Raw genomic sequence first — 20396 nt, 5'->3', positions numbered from 1 at the left:
ATAATATAAAATTCAAAGTTTTACCTAGAAATGCATTTTAAATAATTATATTTAGTATGTTTTGTTGTGCATTAAAGAAGTGCACTTATTTTTATGTGTTGTCTAACATACTGAACCACATTTAAAGAACTAGATTATAATTTGTAACTGTAGTTTGTTATTCAATATAACATCAATAGAAATTACGTTGTCAGTGCATTATGCAATTACATATAAAGATGTACTAAGTGGGACAGAAAAGCACTCTAATTGTATGTACATTTGAATTATAGCACATTTTCATTTAATTGCAAATGCAATTAAGTATTTGAAAACTTATTCAGTTTACACTTAAACGTACATTATTTCCTTCTGAAACATATGCTAAAGTGTTCGTGATGTTGTATATGGAGGAGGTAGCGAGTGCAACAGGTGGGCTGACATATGCACGCTATATCTGTGGCAAACATGCACATAAGTGATTAGTTAATGATAAGGGCATTTACTGGATCCACACCTCACCTTACAGAAGGAAGCGTTTGTCCAGGCCGGAGCGCTGGCACCTGCTGCTTGTGTTGTGTTCTGGACCTGATTGAGGCCTGCAGCGTCAGCTGTTCGCAGCAGTTGAGCCATCAGCAAGTGCTGGAGTCTGTCAGATACCAGATACCAGAATGACAGGACACATTCAAACCGTCCCACTATTGAGCCCAGAACACAGATCCACTTTCAGCCATTCTCTTATATGTCCGAAATGCAATTAGCTCTGCTGTAAGACTCTTCGTTAAGCGCCTCAGGTTAACAGGCAAACCCCGATGCGACTTGCTAAGTTGAATAAATGGCGGTATGCAGATTTGCACGTCGCAAATTGTCGTTTTCTGTAATGTTTTCTCCCAAGAAATTGGTAAACAGAGCTTTAGATGAGCAGCCCAAAGCTAATTTGTCTCTCTTCGCATGCCGGCGCATTGAGCCAAGTCACACATTTTCAAATCCACAGTTAATTTGTTGAATAGCAGACTGCGATGAATCTGCCTGTTGACACAAAACACACACGCCAGACATCTGGTGAACTGTAGAGGCAACTGTCACGGGCAGGTTTGCGCTTCAGGGGATCAAAGAGCGCATTTGTCTCTTTTCCATTTTCCTCCTCTAGGCAAGGGGTTGGCCTTGTGCCATACACTTTCACAAAGCGATCACTAGTAGGATTTTCTTAAGCCAATTGGTGAATCAAACCACGGGAGGCTGAAAGGGGAAATGAAAACCTCAAACAGCTGCTTAAGTTATCGGTGTTCCTCCATAGGTTTAGATGAGTCACCGTCGGCATCAGAATAGCAAACATGCTCTCAGTATTTATTGATATAGAGTTTCAGTACACTGTAGACATCATGATTATTTATTGTTTCTCAGCCAGCATCCAATGCTCTGAAATGTAGCCTTAAGGTTATAAGCAAGCAAGCTTACGTATGGATCTTACGTAAGAAAGCAGAAATACGCTGGGCATTTCAACAACAGCAGGTGCAAACTGAAACTGCACAAACTGGCTCACAAAGGTCAGTCAAACGGTCAGACTGAGCCAAGGATTTGTCCTCAAACCACTCTATTAATACCAAATGAGCCTTATTAGGATTGTTGCAGACCACATACCTATACAAGCAATTCACTGAACACTAGTGGCAGTAAAACACCAACAGCTTTTATTCATTTTCACATAGATCATGATTTGTAAACTAACACAGTTTGATGTTTGCACCACATAACCAGCTCTGTATGCTTGTCTTTTCTGATGTAGTAAACTTGCTTGGTAGCTCATCCGGTACAGCATTGCACTTATGATGTGAAGCGCTTGGGTACGAGTCCATCAAACATGAGTCATGATAAAAGAGCTCAAAGACCTGTAGAAGCAAGATAAAATGACATGGTTGCTTCAGCAAATGTGTTTTTATCTCACATTTGCTTCTGTTAACCCTATCAGTTAGCTTTAGGGTTGGGTTTAGTTACATTACTTTCAAACATGATTCAACATTAACCTTTTAGTGCCAGTCATCAGACATTACAATCCCCCCATATGATTGTAAAGCACTTTGGGTGTACAGCAATACACAATAAAGCGCTATATAAATGCTTCATTCATTCATTCATTTTATTTCAAACTGTTGCAATATTTTTAACAACCAATGTAATAAAATGGTTCCAGATTCACGTTAGCGCTACTCACTGGATGTTTTGTGTTGCAAAAAGTAAAAGAAGCAATGTAATTTAATTTTGCATGTCAAACAGGCACATTTTTACAATGGGTCTGGGTTGAATCAGACATATATGAAAGAAATAGGTTTGCTTTATTATATAATGCTTTATTGTGTCACATGTAATTAGGATAGAGTTAAATTTTACTTTGTTTCTTTTGTAACTAAAATCATCAGAACCACTTTGTCATGACACTCAACGTATTTCGTTTTCACTTGGTTTTGTAATTTACATACTTTCATATTGAATTTGATGAAGAATTTCTCAAATGTCCTGTAAGTGTACAACTGCTAAGTATAAATGCATTTGACCTTTGACCCTAATGTTCTCTGACCTCTGACATACAACCAGTATCATTTAACTACATTTAACAAGTTGTGGTCTGAATGCTGAACCTTCAATCTGAGTACAGTAAATCAAGATATTCTAACTTAAATTGCATAAAAAGATTAGGGGTGTAGACCATCCATAACCAGAGTGTCTATTATAAGACATTCTGCAATATAAGCACGGTACATATAAAAAATGAGAATCCCTGTGCTGAGGATTTTCCTCTGACTCCTGGAGTTTCACAGCAGCTGGTATCAGCGCTGGCAACCTTGAGCTTCAGCAATCAGTCAGGCTCTCGTACACAGCTGTGACACCTCAGCAGATCTGTGGCATACCACCATTACGTCCAATCAGGAGTTCCAGCCCTGACTCTCTTACACAAGAGCACCGCTGACAGATTAGGTGTCGTCACTGGCTCACGTACATGGAGAGAAACGAGAATGCAGGCAGGGTTTCCTAAATGATCGGGGACTGGCAAGGCCTGGCGCTGTCAGAAGGTCAAAGGTGCCTGAGCTACGAACAGACGCCTCCAACTGTGTGACATAGCAGCTGTGCGCTATAAACAAGAGGATCTGCTATAGAGCTACATTGCATGTCAATATGAACATGTGATGTGAACGTTTAAAATAGACTTTTCACTAATGTCATATCCCATTCATGTCTCTAAATATATATGAGACTAAACATGCCTGGGGCAGTTAACTCCTTACAGCCCTCCACATGGAATATTTTAGAAATACTGAAAGTTTCTTTTAGAATATAATCAGTCTGTAATATATTATAATATTCTTATATTATTTATTATGCATTGGCAAGCATAATTAAGCTATTTGGCTACTATACTATACTTATATCTGGCTACTCTGACATAGCAACCAATCAACCAATTGTGTGAGTTTGGGATGGGACTATTTGTTTGCCTGGCCAATGACAGATTAATGGAGTATCCAGGGAAATAGTCTGAAACAGTCATTATTTTTCAACTCAGGCTCATTGGGGAGGGAAAATCGCAGCAGTACAGAAATTAAATGTCCAGTGATTTTCGTTTGAAAATAACATAACTAAACCCGACCTTAAAGCTAACCGATGGTATTAACAAAAGCAAAAGTGAGATAAAAACACATTTACTGAAGCAATCATGTCATTTTATCTTGCTTCTACAAGTCTTTGAGCTCTGTCATCATGACTCGTGTATCACAGGAGCGCTTCACATCACAAGTGCAATGCTGTACCGGGTGCACTACTGAGCAAGTTTACTACGGCAGAAAAGACAAACATATGGAGCTGGTTATGTGATGCAAACATCAAAACGTATTAGTTTACAAATCATGCACTACGATAAAAGACTTTTGAGCTCAAAATATAGTATTGTGCAAGGAATCACACAAAAATAGGTCTTTATTAATATATAATTTGTCACTGTAATAACAATTTGTGTCAAAAGGAATAAAAGCGGTTGGTGTTTTACTGTCAGCTGGAAACGGCAGTGAATTGTAGAGTTTTGCAAAAAATATGTATATATATATATATATATATATATATATATATATATATATACATATTTTTTGCAAAACTCTTATATATATATATATATATATATATATATATATATATATATATATATATATATATATATATATATAATATTTTTGCACAGTGTATCATCATATATTGTTATTTATGAACATTCTGCAAGTTATTTTAAAAATATCTAAGGTCATTTTATGAATATTGCTGAACAGAATGACACAGAGAAATATGCAACACTGGAGTGATAATATATTCTCTTGAAGTTCTCTGAATCTAGGACAGTTGTCCATTTTATAACCCGAAAAAAAAAAAAAAAACTTTGGCTTTGACAAATTACATACTGATTGTTAGTCCAGTCGAGTCCCATGTACATAAACTTCTAGTCTGCTAATGCCTTCTGGGAGACTTTTTCACAGCCTTGAATGTGTAATGTAAAATTCTGCTCAGATAGATTAAAAGGAATTATGATGAATTCCAAATCACTTCATTATATGTTCAGCAATATAAGCAAAGGTTTGTACTGGTGTTTTTTCCTCCACTGCATTCCTATTCCATGTGAGTAGGCTTTTATGCACAATCTCTTTTGTACTGTGTTAAAGATCATAACAGCAGTTAGTTCCTGAGCTGCCAAAATGAGTATCGAGAACAATCACAGCCCAAAAGTTCATCAGAAGATTTATGAACTTAAGAACCACAGTCATGTCCTTGTTAGTTTTTTGGGACTGCATTAAAACATGTTGATATCCAGTCATTAGCAATAAGACTGAGGAAAGAACCCGCTGTTTGGATCCAGCAGCCTCCTTATGCTTCCAGACAGATGGGAGATATTGAACAATGATAGCTGATAGCGATCACAGCGAAGCGTCACACTGGAAAACAATTTGCACTTCTCTTGTGGATCTTGATGTTCACCATCTGGATAAACACACTGACCTGTGAGACTCTGTTTGCAAAACTCACTCCTGCAGCTGCAATCTAAAACTGCGTACTGTATCCAAATGCATAACTGCTGAATTTCTGTAAATACTCTTGTACTGTTAAAATGAAATGTATGTATTAGTCACAATTAAAACACATTGCTGGGAAAATTTCAAGGCTGATTATCAATGAGCAACAACTAAAATTGCATAGAAAACTAGCATACGACATGAGAAGACTGGAGAAAAATCTGCATAGCAACACCCTAGCAACCATCCAGAACACCCTAACAACTGCATAATAACAACATGCTAGGAATCACATAGAAACACAATGGAAAACTCTCAGAAGGCCTTAGTAACTGCATAGCAATACCCTAGAAACCATTCAGAACACCCTAACAACAACCCAGACACCCTAGGAACTTCATGGAAACACCATAGCAACCGACCAGAATACTTTACCAAAAGCATAGCAATGCCCTAGGAATCACCTAAAACACTCTAGCAACTGCATAGCAACACCCTAGGAACCATCCAGAACACCCTAGGCAACTGCATAACATCATCATCCTAGGAATCACATAGAAACACCCTAGAAACCACCCAGACCACCTTAGTAACTGCATAGCAACACCCAAGAAACCATTCAGAACACCCTAGCAACTGCATGGCAACCACACAGCAATACCATAGCAACTGACCAGAGTACTTTACCAAACGCATAGCAATGCCCTAGCAATAACCCAAAACACCTTAGCAACTGAATAACACCCTAGCATCCACCCAGAATACACTACCAACTGCAGAGCAACACCTTGGTAAGCATTCAGAACACCCTAGCAACCACCTAGCAGCAATTCAGACACCATAGCAACCACATTCCAAAGCAATAGTAGCTGCATAGCAACACCCTAGCAGCCATCCAGAACACCATAGCAATCACCTAAAACACCCTAGCAACTGCATAACAATAACATCCTAGGAATCACACAGAAACACCCTAGAAACCAATCACAACACACTAGCAACAGCCCAAACACCCTGAATAGCAATACACTAGCAATCACCCAACACACCTTAGCAACTGCAAAACAACAACACCCTAGCATCCACCTAGAATATGCAAGCAATTGCAGAGCAACACCTTGGCAACCATTCAGAAGACCCTAGCAACCACCTAGCAACAACTCAGACAACATAGCAACCATATACCAAAGCCCTAGCAACTGCATAACAACATCACCCTAGAAACCACACAGAACACCTTAGTAACTGCATAGCAACACCCTAGAAACCGTTCAGCCACTCTAGCAACAACCCAGACACCCTAGCAACCACATGGCAACACCATAGCAACTGACCAGATTACTTTACCAACCACATAGCAACACCCTAGTAATCACCCAAAACACCCTAGCAACCACCCAGAACATCCTAGAAATTGTATAGAAATACCCTGGAAACCACTCAGAACACCTTATCAGTAGCATAACAAGGCTCAGAATGCTCTAGCAACTGCATAGCAATCTATTGGTCTGTTTGTCTGTCAGAGAGGCAGCATAGCCTTAAAACCTTCAAACTTCAAGCTTGTAAACCTTTCAGACTAGGTTTTCTCAATTCAGCTTCAAAGTGAGTCCACAAGCATCACTATCTACAGTAGTTTAAGACGGCTCTCTCCTCCAGGACTTTCTCAGGCGTCTCTTCCTTTCTTGGAAGGTAAAGTCTTCCTGAGGATCAATGAGAGATGCAAGCCAATTTTAGAGTGCTAATCATGCAACTTTCTAAGAGGTTCTTTGGCCTGGACACCATGTGTGGCTGACCTCAATCCCTCTGCTCTGGGCCTATGGGTCAGTGGCTTTGAGCAGGACACTTCTATTCTTAGCATTAGCACTCAAAGACAAGCGCTAAGTACAGGAGCTTGTTCTCTGAACCATTATGACTGTCAGAACTCTCCCATTGTTCAGCAAACAGGAGGTGCCACGCCAAACACACACTATTGCTCACAAACTTTAGTTCAGTATGAAAGCCCTTTTCTACATTGAGATAATAATGATGTAAGATAGTTGCGACTTTTTATCTCATAATTGTGAAATGTAAACTTTTTATATTGCGAAAAAAAAGATTTGCAAGATATAAAGTCTATAATATTGAGATATATGCAAGATATAAATGATATGTGTGATTTATTATCGATATCACAAATATGACTACAAATCGCAATTGTAAATTTATATCACGCAATTATGACTATAGCTCACAATAGCGACTTTATATCATTCAATTATTACTTCATAATACGCAACAGACTTTATATCACACAATTATGACTACAACGTGATTACGAATATCACACAATAATGAATAAAACTCACAATTGTAACTTTATATGACACAATTATTACTTTTTAACTCACAATTGTGAGTTATCATGCAATTATCACTATAAAATGCAACTGCGACTTTATATCACAGTTATGACTATAACTCGCAATTAACACTTAATATCACACTATTATTACTTTATAACTTGCAATTGCTACTTTATGTCAGAATTGAGATAAAAAGTCGCAGTTATATCACTTATTTCATTTTTTCCCGTGGCAGAAACAAGCTTCTATAGTTTAATGCTACATGATGATACAAAAATGATTCCTTTCACCATAAGACAAGGTTCGTGTCATTTCATCTCCACGCTTTATGTGTTTCAAGCGGTTCCTCCCACTCATGACAGTTTGATCAGATGGCAGCTGTAGCATGCCTGAGGTGGCACGAGTCCTTGGACGGGTGTCTGATCCACAGGACACTATTGTTCTTCTCTGAGTGACCAGAGAGGAGCCAAGGAGGCTTCTCTCATAGACAGGTGTTGAGCAAGTGTGAGGACGGCAGGAGCACGTTTTCATTGAATTATTATACTATAATTGAATTACATTATATTTAATGTATAATTCAATCACATTGGAATGTTTGGAAATTGTAAATTTATTATCATATCATAATAATGAATTATATTATTATATATCAAATTTTTATAGATGAAAATTATATTATGTAGAAGTCAATCACACTGAAACTGTGACTGGATTTTTAAAATAAATGTAGAAATGATTGTGAAATATATAATAAATTACTATATTTTATATTATTATAATGTAGAAGGCGATCACATTGAAACTGAATTGTCTTCTAATATAAATTTAACATTATTATAAAAAGTATTATATTATGTTATAATATTGTGTAGAAGTAAATATATATTAATAATATAATATAAAATAATATATCCATTATATAATTATATAATATCCATTGCCACTGTAACTTTTTTAAATAAATTGTACATTTGTATATTTTACAGTACCATTTTTAACTGTTAATGTTTGTTGAACCTTGATATGAATATGAATGTCATCAAATATCAGGCCTTCTGCAAACATACTGCAAATCACATATGAATGAACAGAGGATATGCACACAAACACTGTCCACCTGTCCAATTATTCTGCCATATGTCCTTTAATGTTGTCATGGTGACCATGTCCATGTAATCATTCAGCTAGCCGGGTGTTGTGATGGAAATGAGCCGCGTGATTGGAGCAGTGGACTGAAGGGTGTGTCGAGAGGTCAAGAGGTCACATCTAGAGCAGTTCTGGGCCTCACAACAATAGCTGAAGCATTAAAAACCTAATGAGAAAAATTAAAATAAAAACAACACACGCCATCTGTTTAAGTTGTCTGGCACTCAGGAGCGTTTCATGTATATTTCAAAGATCGCCGAACAGCTGCACATTTGGCTGCGGTTCACCTGATGTTCAGAATCATTCGTTTCAATGATTTTTGAACATTTGGGATTCAGCAGCATCACCACCAGATACGCTATAATCGAAGAATCTGAGCAAAGATATGGAAAAACTCCTTCGGTGGAGACAGAATTAGGTCAAAGTGAACCTGAGCAGGGAAGATCTCATTACCTCACATACTAACTACCACACCAGGAACATCGTTTCTGCGCTCAGCACAATCAAACGACAAAAACACTCCAAACAGACAAACTATTTACTTCTGACCCCACCTCACGCCAGCCAATCAGAAGCCACGGTGTGCGGGAGATGTTCAGAGAAACTCTGATGAGACGTCAAACATAGAGTCATTCTGTCATTCAGGATGTCAACATGCAAACGTACGAGTCTGTCCTGTTTATAGTGGCCATATTTTGGGGGTCATTATATAAACCACAATATTAAACAAGCACTTAGTGTAAAACAACTTAAATCGTACTCTGGGTAGAGGTGACATATTACATAGACCTCATTTACACGTGGTTTCATATCCAAACATATCTGGATGTACATTTTAGCACAACTGCATTTACACCTTAATTTTATACATACAGTCGTGATCAGAATTATTGGCATCCTTGGTAAATATGATCAAAGAAGGCTGTGAAAATTAATCTGCATTGTTAATATATATATATATATATATATAATTTTGCTATTATATATAGCAATATATATATTGCTATATATAAATATATATATATATATGATTTTGCTATATATATATATATATATATATATATATAGCAAAATCAGCGGCATTCAGTGTTGCTTTGACTTTCATTGTATGAAAAGAAACAGTTCCTAAAATATCTTCTCTTACGTTTCACAAAATAAATAAAGTCATAGAGGTTTTGAATTACATGAGGATAAAGAAATGACAATTTTTGGTCAAACTATCCTTTTAAAGCCAGATGTAAAGAGAGCCAATAGGACTGCAACATTAGCTGCTAATGCTAATTCAGTTGTGCAATATTTTGATTATGTTGGACACAGATGACTAAGCACTTCCAGTTCAATCTTTCCCTCATAAAAACAGTGAGCATTGCAATCGACGCCGCCGCTTTTCTCACAGATATCATTTGTGGTGAGTGCTTCTTACCGCACAAACCATCAGAGACCTTGAAAATAAGGCGACGTGACCAAAGAAATCAGATATTGAAATTAGATGTTAGTACAAGCTCAAATTTAGCCAGTGCATGTGCACCATTTTGAGTGAAAGGGCTCCTTTTTCACAAATATGTGTGTTTATCAAGGAGCTATTGTATTTCACTCACCCAGCAAGACCGAACTGCTGGTAAACTAAAATGAAAATCAACAGCATCCATTTTCAGTGAAACGGAGAAGATCCTGCCATCAGGAAAGGTCAGCAATATTGTGCAACGATACAAACACGTGCACCGTTACACACACACTGCTATTTTTACTGATAATTACTCTCACGCTGTCATCTTTACAGTCAGTACAGTTTAATGCAACTCGCACTCATTGGAAAAACATGCTTGTGCATATCTGCAAAATGATATTACATTGTTTCCACACACTTTCAAAGTCAAATATCTAGTGTGTGGCACTAAAAGCGTGTTCAGTTTTACTTGAAACTGATTAATGTGAATCTGGCAGTGTTATATTACGTTGGTGTATATATCACGACAGTTTGGAGATGCAATGTGCTAAAAGGTTAATGCTGTATCCCGTTTGAAAATAACGAAACTAAACCGGACCCTAAAGTTAACCGATGGTGTTAACAAAAGCAAACGTGAGATAAAAACACATTTGCTGAAGCAACCATGTCATTTTATCTTGCTTCTACAAGTCTTTGAGCTCTTTTATCGTGACTCGTGTTTAACGAACTCGTACCCGAGTGCTTTACATCACAAGTGCAATGCTGTACCGGGTGCGCTACTGAGCAAGTTTACTATGTTAGAAAAGCCAGAAAAGCCAAACATATGGAGCTGGTTATAAGATACAAAAATCAAAATGTGTTAGTTTCCAGATCATGCACTACAGTAAAAGTGTTTTAAGCTCATATTGTGCATAAAGAACACATTAAAATTAGTGCTGTTAAACGACTAATCACATTCAAAATAAAAGTTTTTGTTTACATAATATATGTGTGTATACTGTGTATATTTATTATGTATACATACACTCACATACAGCATATATTTGGGAAATATTTACATGCATATACATTTATATATTTACATTCTTATATTTGAAATTATATATATATTTAATATATAAGCATAACATTTTTCTTAAATATATACATGTTTGTGTTTGTATTTTTTATATACATAATAAATATACACAGCACACACACATATATTATGTAAACAAAAACTTTTATTTTGGATGCGATTAATCGTTTGACAGCATTAATTAAAATATGTCTTTATTGATAATCTGCCACTGTAATCATAATTTGCGTAAAAAGGAATACAAGTTGTTGGTGTTTTAATTACAATAGTATTCTTTTCAGCTGAATTGTACGTACAGGTGCATTTTTGGTAGATAGAAGCACCTTTTTAATGAGCCTGGCTTGGTTTAATGAGTTTGCACTGCAAAACATTATTTTCTTAGTATTTTTGTCCTGTTTTCCAGTATAAATATCTAATCATTCTTAAAACAAGATTCAAACAAAATGGCATGGGATATTAAGTCTTGTTTTCTGAAAAACGTTTACAATTTTAAAATTTAAGCTTAAAAAAATAAAATATATCTGTCCACGGGATCAGAAAAATAAACATAATTCTAAATGAAAAGTTTTTAGTTTTTTTGACCCAATTAACTAGTATTTTCTCATTTTCTATTATGCAAAAATCTCTTTTATAAGGTGTTTGAACACAGTTGTGTGGCTGCAGTGTGTGAAAACAACCAGCCTATAACGGTAAAAATCCACCCACTCATTTATTATCTAAAGAAATCATAAACAGTCTCTCAGAATGAGCTGTTTCAGCTTCTCCCTCTGTTCACGTCACCGAGGGGAAAAAGTCCCGCCCATTTGTGACGCTGTCCTATAAGCATAGACACAGGCCTGAGTGAGAAGCAGTGGTCCGCCTCCTCCATTAACGTTACTGATTACTGTAGCTGCTGGAGATGTACAACGTCATCATCAGGCTTTTCAAGTGTTGTGTTTTGGGATGCACTAACGAACATAGGAGTCTCCGTAGACTTCCTCCATCTGAGCTGCTGAGGACACTGTGGTTAAGTTTCATTGTCTAAGGAAATGTCCCAGTAAAAAATCAGTAAAGTCCCCAATACGTGTAGGGATCAATACCAACACTTCGTGTGCGAACGTCAGCTCCAGACAAAGTAAGTATCAAGCGTTTGTTTTCCAAATTGCCTTTCTGAAAGAGCTTCTTGGCACTCTGTAAGGCTAATGATGCTAAAGCTACCATTGTCTCTGTCTGTTTTCTCTGGTGCTGTCTTCATGAATGATTGTGAATAGGAATGTGGTAGTTAAAAGTTGCATATGAAAGCAATGTGAGTCGAGTCGATCGCTTGAGTTTGTTGAGCTCATAATCACGAGTGGGACTTATAAAGTTTGTGATGGCATGCCATGCACCATGAGACCAGCTATGTTGTTATTTTTATCGCGCCGTGCTCCCTGTCTGTGCAATTCATAAACGCAAATTTATTATGCACAGTACAATCAGATGACTGACTTTGAAACGGTAAAAGATGGATTATCTTCTGTAACGATAACAGGCTTGTACTAATCGTGGAATGTTTATTTGCAAAGGCTGGCACTGCTAATGCGGAGATTGAGCTCTTGAAACTCCGCCCTCTTCTCCGGGAGCACCAGCTCATTTGCATTAAAGCAAAACACTCAAATACAGAGCATTTTGGCTCACACCCTAAAAGTGGCAATTTTAACAAGCTATAAAAAATTGTCTGTCGGGTATATTGAACTAAAACTTCACATGCACACTCTGGGGACATCAGAGACTTATTTTACATCTTGTAAAAAGGAGCATAATAGGTCCCCTTTAAGCTTAAGAAAACAAGAGTTTTTTATTTTTCTTCTCAAGCATCTTGATTTAAGAATGTTTAGACATTTGTACTGGAAAACAAGACAAAAATATAATTTTTTTGCAGTGCAATGTCTGCTGTGCTTACAGATGGCATCAGACTAGAGGTTGTGGGATGATTTTGTAAAGTATTGAAAGTGACACTCTTGCACTCTATTGCACTCTTGCATGCATAATGTATGACACATGCATGCGAAAAGGAGCCCAAATTATGTAGCCGTATGACGTTTCACTTCATAGAAAGCACTGAAAACTATATATTTGCCTTTCCACAGACTGCAAATCAATATCTACCCAGCCTTGCCTGGACATCCAATCAATACTCGCTCCGCAGATGGCTGGATGTGAAAAAGTAAGTATGCTAAAGCAGTATGTTTTCAAGGTTGGTTTTCTCCGGCGTATCCCATGCAGCCCCTCCAGCCGGTCTCGCCGTGGGAGAAGGAAGCATGTCCAGCCCCACCATCAAGGCATTAATTGAGCAAAGCTGCAGGCTGGAGACTCCATGTGCATTTGTTTGTGTGTTTATCTCTCACTGATAACATGTCAGTGTTCCCTACAGGCCAGCGCCAAATCACGGCTGATCAACAACCACCATCATGGACCTCAAGCTCCAGTCAGCAGCACGGAGACGACAGGAAAACCGCTGAAGACATCGCAGAAAAACATGCTTCCAAATAACATTTAGGCCTATTCTCACTATGAATTTTCTCACCTATATTAAGGCTTATTAGTCCGATTATGGTTATTTGATCTAGCAATTAACCACAATCAGTTTACATTTTAATCACATATTATTTTAAACATTTTATATTAGTTATATGTAACATATTCTAACTTACAGAATATATGTATAGCATGAAAATGATCCACATGGGCCTATTTTTATTATACATTTTATCATTACATATGAAACTAAGTAAAATAATAATAATGATAATAATAATAATGCTTACATTGTAAGTGACATGAACAATACACAATAAAATAGTCCTTATTTAGGAATATTCTTACCATAGGCCTGTTGTGATTATTGATTTATCTGATCACATTTATTTGATGTAATCGCAATTATCTGAAATAACCAAAATAATTTTGCAGTTTGAATTTCAATCACATTTTGCCTTCCAGATAGGACACTTACATTAATTATAAAAACTTAATGATTTAAAAAAAAAAAAATTCACAGCATTAAAGAAAATCATTAGAAAAAATTAGAAAAAAGAGCTAATTTTTATTATAAATGTTTTTATATTATATATGATTCCAAGTAAAAAGAAAATGAACGTAAACATAAACCAAACATAAATCATTAAATGCAATTATTATTTGTATGACAATTAATTGTCATCACTAAATTCATGATCAAAACATGCTTAACTATATTATGAATATTGTTGGTTCTTTGATTAATTTTTTTCTTCCTCTTTTGTAACTCCCTCTGGATAAAAATGTCTGCTAAATGTTTAAATGTATATATCTCAAACGTTTTTTTTATTTCTGTGGTACACAAAAGATTATGTTCTCAATGAAAATAAGATTTCAATGAAAGTCAGCGGCGACCAAACCACACTGGCGTCCAAAATGTTGTCTTTTGCATTCCACAGAAGAAAGTCAGTCGTGCCGGTTTAAAACATTTTCATTTTGGGCTGAAATACGGCTCTAAGGTTGATGCTCATGATGTTTAAGATAAACATGCTGCAGTTGCTATAATAAGCACTCAGCTACATCTGTATGGTCGCCAACGGAGAAACGTGTTTTTGTCCATGATGGTGTAGTTATGACATCTACCAGCAGGTCTGCCTGGACCATGTTAATCAGATGACCCTCAGGCCACAGCTATGGTAATGTGTCGACTCCAGCAAGCTATTTTTGAGTGTTCGAGCACACAGGCTCCTAACCTGAGGGTACAGATGCTTGAGTTTGCCAATCGTGACACAGCTAGGCCCGTATGAAGCACATGGCTTGTTTATCCGAGTGTGTTTTGGAGTTGAGTCTGTGGTCCGGTCTGCTATGGGCGATTGAATCATCTCTGAACTCCAGAGAGCATCTTGCTCTAGAGAAGGCCGTGACTCAGTCTCCTCCAGCTGTCAAAATACACATCAAACTCGCTCCCACAGCATGGACAAAACTCTGAAGAACTTCTGCAGCCAACGGGCAAAAAGAGTGACAGCGATTCTGTTGCCAACTTCCCAGATCTCAAGTGGAAAGGTCCAGATTTAGGTGGCGTACACACATCGAGGTCAGCGGAGACTGAGAGCAGACAGGCCATTGAGGCTCATCTGACCGGGCACTGAACCTGATATTCCTTTAAATTACTTTCCACCACTTTTTCTAAACAACTATGTGGTTTGAAAATATAATTTTGTTGTAATTTTAACAAATTTACTCTAGCTCTGTTTACACGCCGTTTTTAGCAAATGCAACTGAATTGATTAAAAACAAATTCAAACGGCAAATCTGAGTTCAGTCCACTTGCAACTTACTGACTTAAATGTATGCTTACTCATTCTGAAGACTGAATTACATGAAAAACAACTAAAAATCCTGGTATAATAAAATTACAACTGAACTTGACTGCTGGAAAACAGCAGAATTGATTTACTGTTAATTAACTTTCTTTTTCTATCAGAAAAGTGATTAGATCTTACTGTAAGGCGGGACTTTCTTTTCTCTGTCAAGAAGCTGATTGGCTCTTTTACTGTAAGACGGGACTTTCTCTGTCAAGAAGCTGATTGGCTCTTTTACTGTAAGACGGGACTTTCTCTGTCAAGAAGCTGATTGGCTCTTTTACTGTAAGACGGGACTTTCTCTGTCAAGAAGCTGATTGGCTCTTTTACTGTAAGGCGGGACTTTCTCTGTCAAGAAGCTGATTGGCTCTTTTACTGTAAGGCGGGACTTTCTCTGTCAAGAAGCTGATTGGCTCTTTTACTGTAAGGCGGGACTTTCTCTGTCAAGAAGCTGATTGGCTCTTTTACTGTAAGGCGGGACTTTCTCTGTCAAGAAGCTGATTGGCTCTTTTACTGTAAGACGGGACTTTCTCTGTCAAGAAGCTGATTGGCTCTTTTACTGTAAGGCATACTTTCTCTGTCAAAAAGGTGATTGGGTCTTTTATTGTAATGCTGGAATTTATTTTCTCTGTCAGGAAGCTGATTGGCTCTTGTATATAAGGTGGGACTTCAAGTTCTCTATTAAAAAATACTTTTTTACTGTAAGGCAGGACTTTCTTCCATCAGAAAAGTGATTGGCTCTTTTTAATGTACGACTAAAATGAAATGGATCTTTTATCTGTAAAGTGTGACTACAGGGTTACAGCAACGAGTGGACTTCCACTTTCATTATAGGGTCTCTGTTATATTCAGCATGTTATTGTTTATAGTGTGTTGCCGGGCAGCTGTTGTTTAACAGGAGTACACATTGTGTTCTTTGAGAACATGCAGTTCACTGACTCTAGATCCACTGTATGTTGATGGATGGATCCCTGGATCATTTCTGATGTGCTCTGAAACATGAGCACAAGATCATCGCTTGTGTGACGTACTGTTTCAAGCTCTCACCGGTGAGGAGGCGGCGGATCTCTGACCGGACACGAGTGATGGACGGCCACAGCGAGGAAGGGTGGACGCGTCCAGCGGGTGTTATATCCCCTTTCCAGATATAACTCTTCCCTCTTTAAGCTCTCCTATCATGCTCACTGGAGCGTTGCCATCACCGTCACAGAGCCAAGATGGCGGCTTCCACAAATCCAAACAGTTCAGCACTCGCTCAGCTCACCTGATGAAGCCAACCTAGGGCACATTTCATTTTCCATCTAGCAGTGTCCATAAACACCATACGGGAGATGAACTTTAAAAACTGGAACTGTCAGAAGACACAAATGCAAGCGTGTTTTGATCCTCTGAGTGCTTGCCTTGTTTGAGAGCAGCATGTGGGTAGTTATTGCATTACATACACAAAAGAGTCTCTTTTGCTCACCAAGGCTGCATTTATTTGATCAAAAATCCAGTAAAAATTATGACATATTATTACAATTTAAAATAGCTGTTTTCTATGTGAATATATTGTAAAATGTAATTTATTGCTCTTCTCAAACTGTATTTTCAGCATCATTACTCCAGCTTTCAGTGTCACATGATCCTTCAGAAATCATTATAATATACTGATCTGAAACATTTCTAATTATTTTTATGGAAACTATGATATGAAACTACCCATTCAAAAGTTTTGGGTAAGATTTTACAAAAAGGATGCCATGGATTACCAAGGATGCATTAATTGTTCAAAAGTGGCAATAAAAAAAGCGTGACTTATTTTGTGTTCTTTTGAATTTTCTATTCATCAAAGAATCCTGAAAAATAAAATGTATCATGGTTTTCACAAAAATATGAAGCAGCACAACTGTTTTCAACACTGATAATAATCAGAAATGTTTGTTTAGCAGTAAATCAGCATATTATTATGATTTCTGAAGATCATGTGACACTGGAGTAATGATGCTGAAAATACAGCTTTGATCACAGAAATAAATTACATTTTACATTTTTAAAACAGCAATTTTAAATTGTAATATTTCACATTTTGTACTGTATTTTTGATCAAATAAATGCAGCCTTGGCGAGCATAATACTCATTATGTACGTTATCATATACGTTATCATATACGTTAAAAATCATAATTATTCCAAACTTCCAGTATTCCAGCGAACACGTGGACTTTTTGTTTTAGATTACAATTGATATGAATGTAGAAGGGAAGGTGTCTGAGACAGGTGAAAATTAATGTATTCTCACTCTCTCTCTCTCCGTCTCACACATGTTCCTGCTGGAGTCTAATTTGGGCTCCTCTTTATTTGAGCACAAGCGGTCTGAGGGGGTTGAATGAGAGAGAACGGCCAGACCACCTTTCACCTTTGATCCAGCATGGCAGACGTGAAGAACTCACATCACAGTACCAGAGAGAAGACCATAAAGAGCTCCACAGCAGCTCATCAGATCCTGTAGGTCACTTCCTACCAGCAGTTATACATCAGTCGATGATAAAACAAGCCTGATGTTAGCCTTAGCATCGTCTCTCCACGGCTGCTAACAAATACACAAAATCAATCTCTGACGACACATGCCATCCAAAATAGAATTTGCTGCTGTCTGCAATATCCTGATAAGAGATTTGATAGCATAAATATTTATAAAGAGCCAAAGGAAATGAAAATGAATTTGCATTCTCCTTTGTTACTGTATGACGTGCTGCTGAATTCATTTCATTCCCTGCACTAGAGAAATTGTAGACTGACATTTTTTTATAACTGGATTATTAACATGAAATATGAAAAAGTTAGTAAAAAGTGATGCCCTTTGATGTGATGTGCTATACTCTATTTGAAACTTTTCTTCTATATATTGAATAATGATAATAAATACTATTGTTTTACAAGTATAAATATTGATCATCAGTTGCATGCACATAATAATGATAATAATAATAAAAATAATAAAACAAGGATAAATATTTAGTGATTATTATTAGATGCATGCACAATAATAATGTAATATTAATAATAATAAATATTAATAACATAAAAAATATAAATATTAAATGACTTAATAAAAGGTACATGTACATAATAATGATTTACAAGGATAAATATTTAGTGATGACATTATTATTTGCATGCACAATAATAATAAAAATATGCATGTAACATTTATGACCTTGTTGAGTGATATATTTATATATTTTCACTGCATGATCGTTAATAACTAATGAGGGGGAAAAGTGATTAAAAATTATGTAAAAGACATTATTGCAAGACCTAAAATATGCCATTTGCTTATATATTCATATTTTGAAGTTGTCCATGGACACATTGCATGTCATCTACCCAATTTTTGGGAGAAATCTTTTCTTTACATATTTATTTCTTCACAATATTCTGCAAAATACAAATAAAAGAGTTCACCATAAAAGCTGCAAAGATGTAATTCCTGCTCCATAAGGCTAATTACACTCAATCTCTCATGGCCAATTACACCGTCAACTTTGATTTTATACACTAAAGGCAAATGAAGCCGGTGGAAAAGTAAAATGCCAGCGGGAAAGTGTTTACAGACAAGTTCGCACCGCTGGGACGCTGCATTATGTAACATCTAAATCCTAATAATGCAAATATCACCAGGCTCATTCACAGGCCGAAACGCTCCAAATGATGAAACCTCAATCCAATATAAACCTGCCAAAGCTCTAAGATACTCAAATCTGGGGGCTTATTTGTTTGGCGCAAGGGAATTAAATGAAATTTCTGCATATGACAGATGTGCAGCTTTATAAAGAGAACGACACACACAGTTCATCTCTAGACGGTCTAAATATAAAGTCTTCACACCTCACAGAAGCGCCCGGGAGCCCCAGGCATGCTCCCTAAGCCCTGGGAAACCTCCCTGGATACACCAGCTGGACGGGTTACGTAAGAGACGGAGGGCTGCTGGAGCTCCACGTGTCTCACCTGATCACCCCTCTCTGTGTACAGGGCTGCAGTGATTTCTGCTGGGGAGACAGACACGAGTGAGGCATCTCATAAGGACTCATGGTTCAGTTTTCAGCATGTTATTGGATGCCTGTGTGCTGATTCAGAAGTTCAATAGTGTGTTGTGTCAGAACATGTACTGTGTGTACCAGCGGCAGCCAATCACAGACGGGGGAGGAGCAGCTGAATGTCATTTCAAAGGCAGTAAAGAAGCGGTGCGCTGATGCCCTCTACAGCATCAGGTTTATACAAACTGAAATGCATTTGGACATTTAAGGCACGACAGGTAAAAGCATTGTTTTTCATTCAGATTTGACTGTTTCTCTTCCATATAATGTCTTCTTTTAGACTAGAGGAGAGAAAGCATTCAAAATACCCATTTAAGTGTTTATTTTATTGCACTTTATCTATTTGCATGTGCAGATTTCAATATCAATTCATATCTTTAAAGGTGGTGAGTTTTTTGTTTCATACACTATGTTATTCCTGTCTATATTCTGAAGGGTTTGTTCACATATTATTGTTTTTTTTATAATACTTCATACCTAAAACGTGGTGAAAATGTTTTTTTTTTTCCCCTCTCTGTCGGTTGACAGTATTTTTCAGATTTTCAGCGATAAAAAAAAAAAAAAAAAAAAAAAAAAAAAAAAAAAACAAATTCCAATTCCCATCTAATATCATCAAAATCAGACAGGACTTTTGAATCTGGTTTTATCCAATGTTTAGATTTCTGTTCTGGAAATATATGAAGAGTTCATTTGCAAAAACAGATAACTGTTTTTATTCATTTTCATAAATGGCGATTTATTGTATTGTATTAGTTAACCGTATTTTCTTTAGCAATTATTATTTAATCAAAACAACACAACTACAGTTTGATATTAATTGGAATGCAGGATAAAAAAAACAAATAAAAAAAAAACATGATTTTTGAACATTTTTAAATACAGAGTCGTTGATTTTTGCAAATAAATTCTTCATATGCAAATTAGTGCATATTTAATT

Source organism: Barbus barbus (assembly GCF_936440315.1).
Source record: "Barbus barbus genome assembly, chromosome: 32".
NCBI classification, from domain to species: Eukaryota; Metazoa; Chordata; class Actinopteri; order Cypriniformes; family Cyprinidae; genus Barbus; species Barbus barbus.
Note: the sequence above shows the minus strand (reverse complement) of the source record.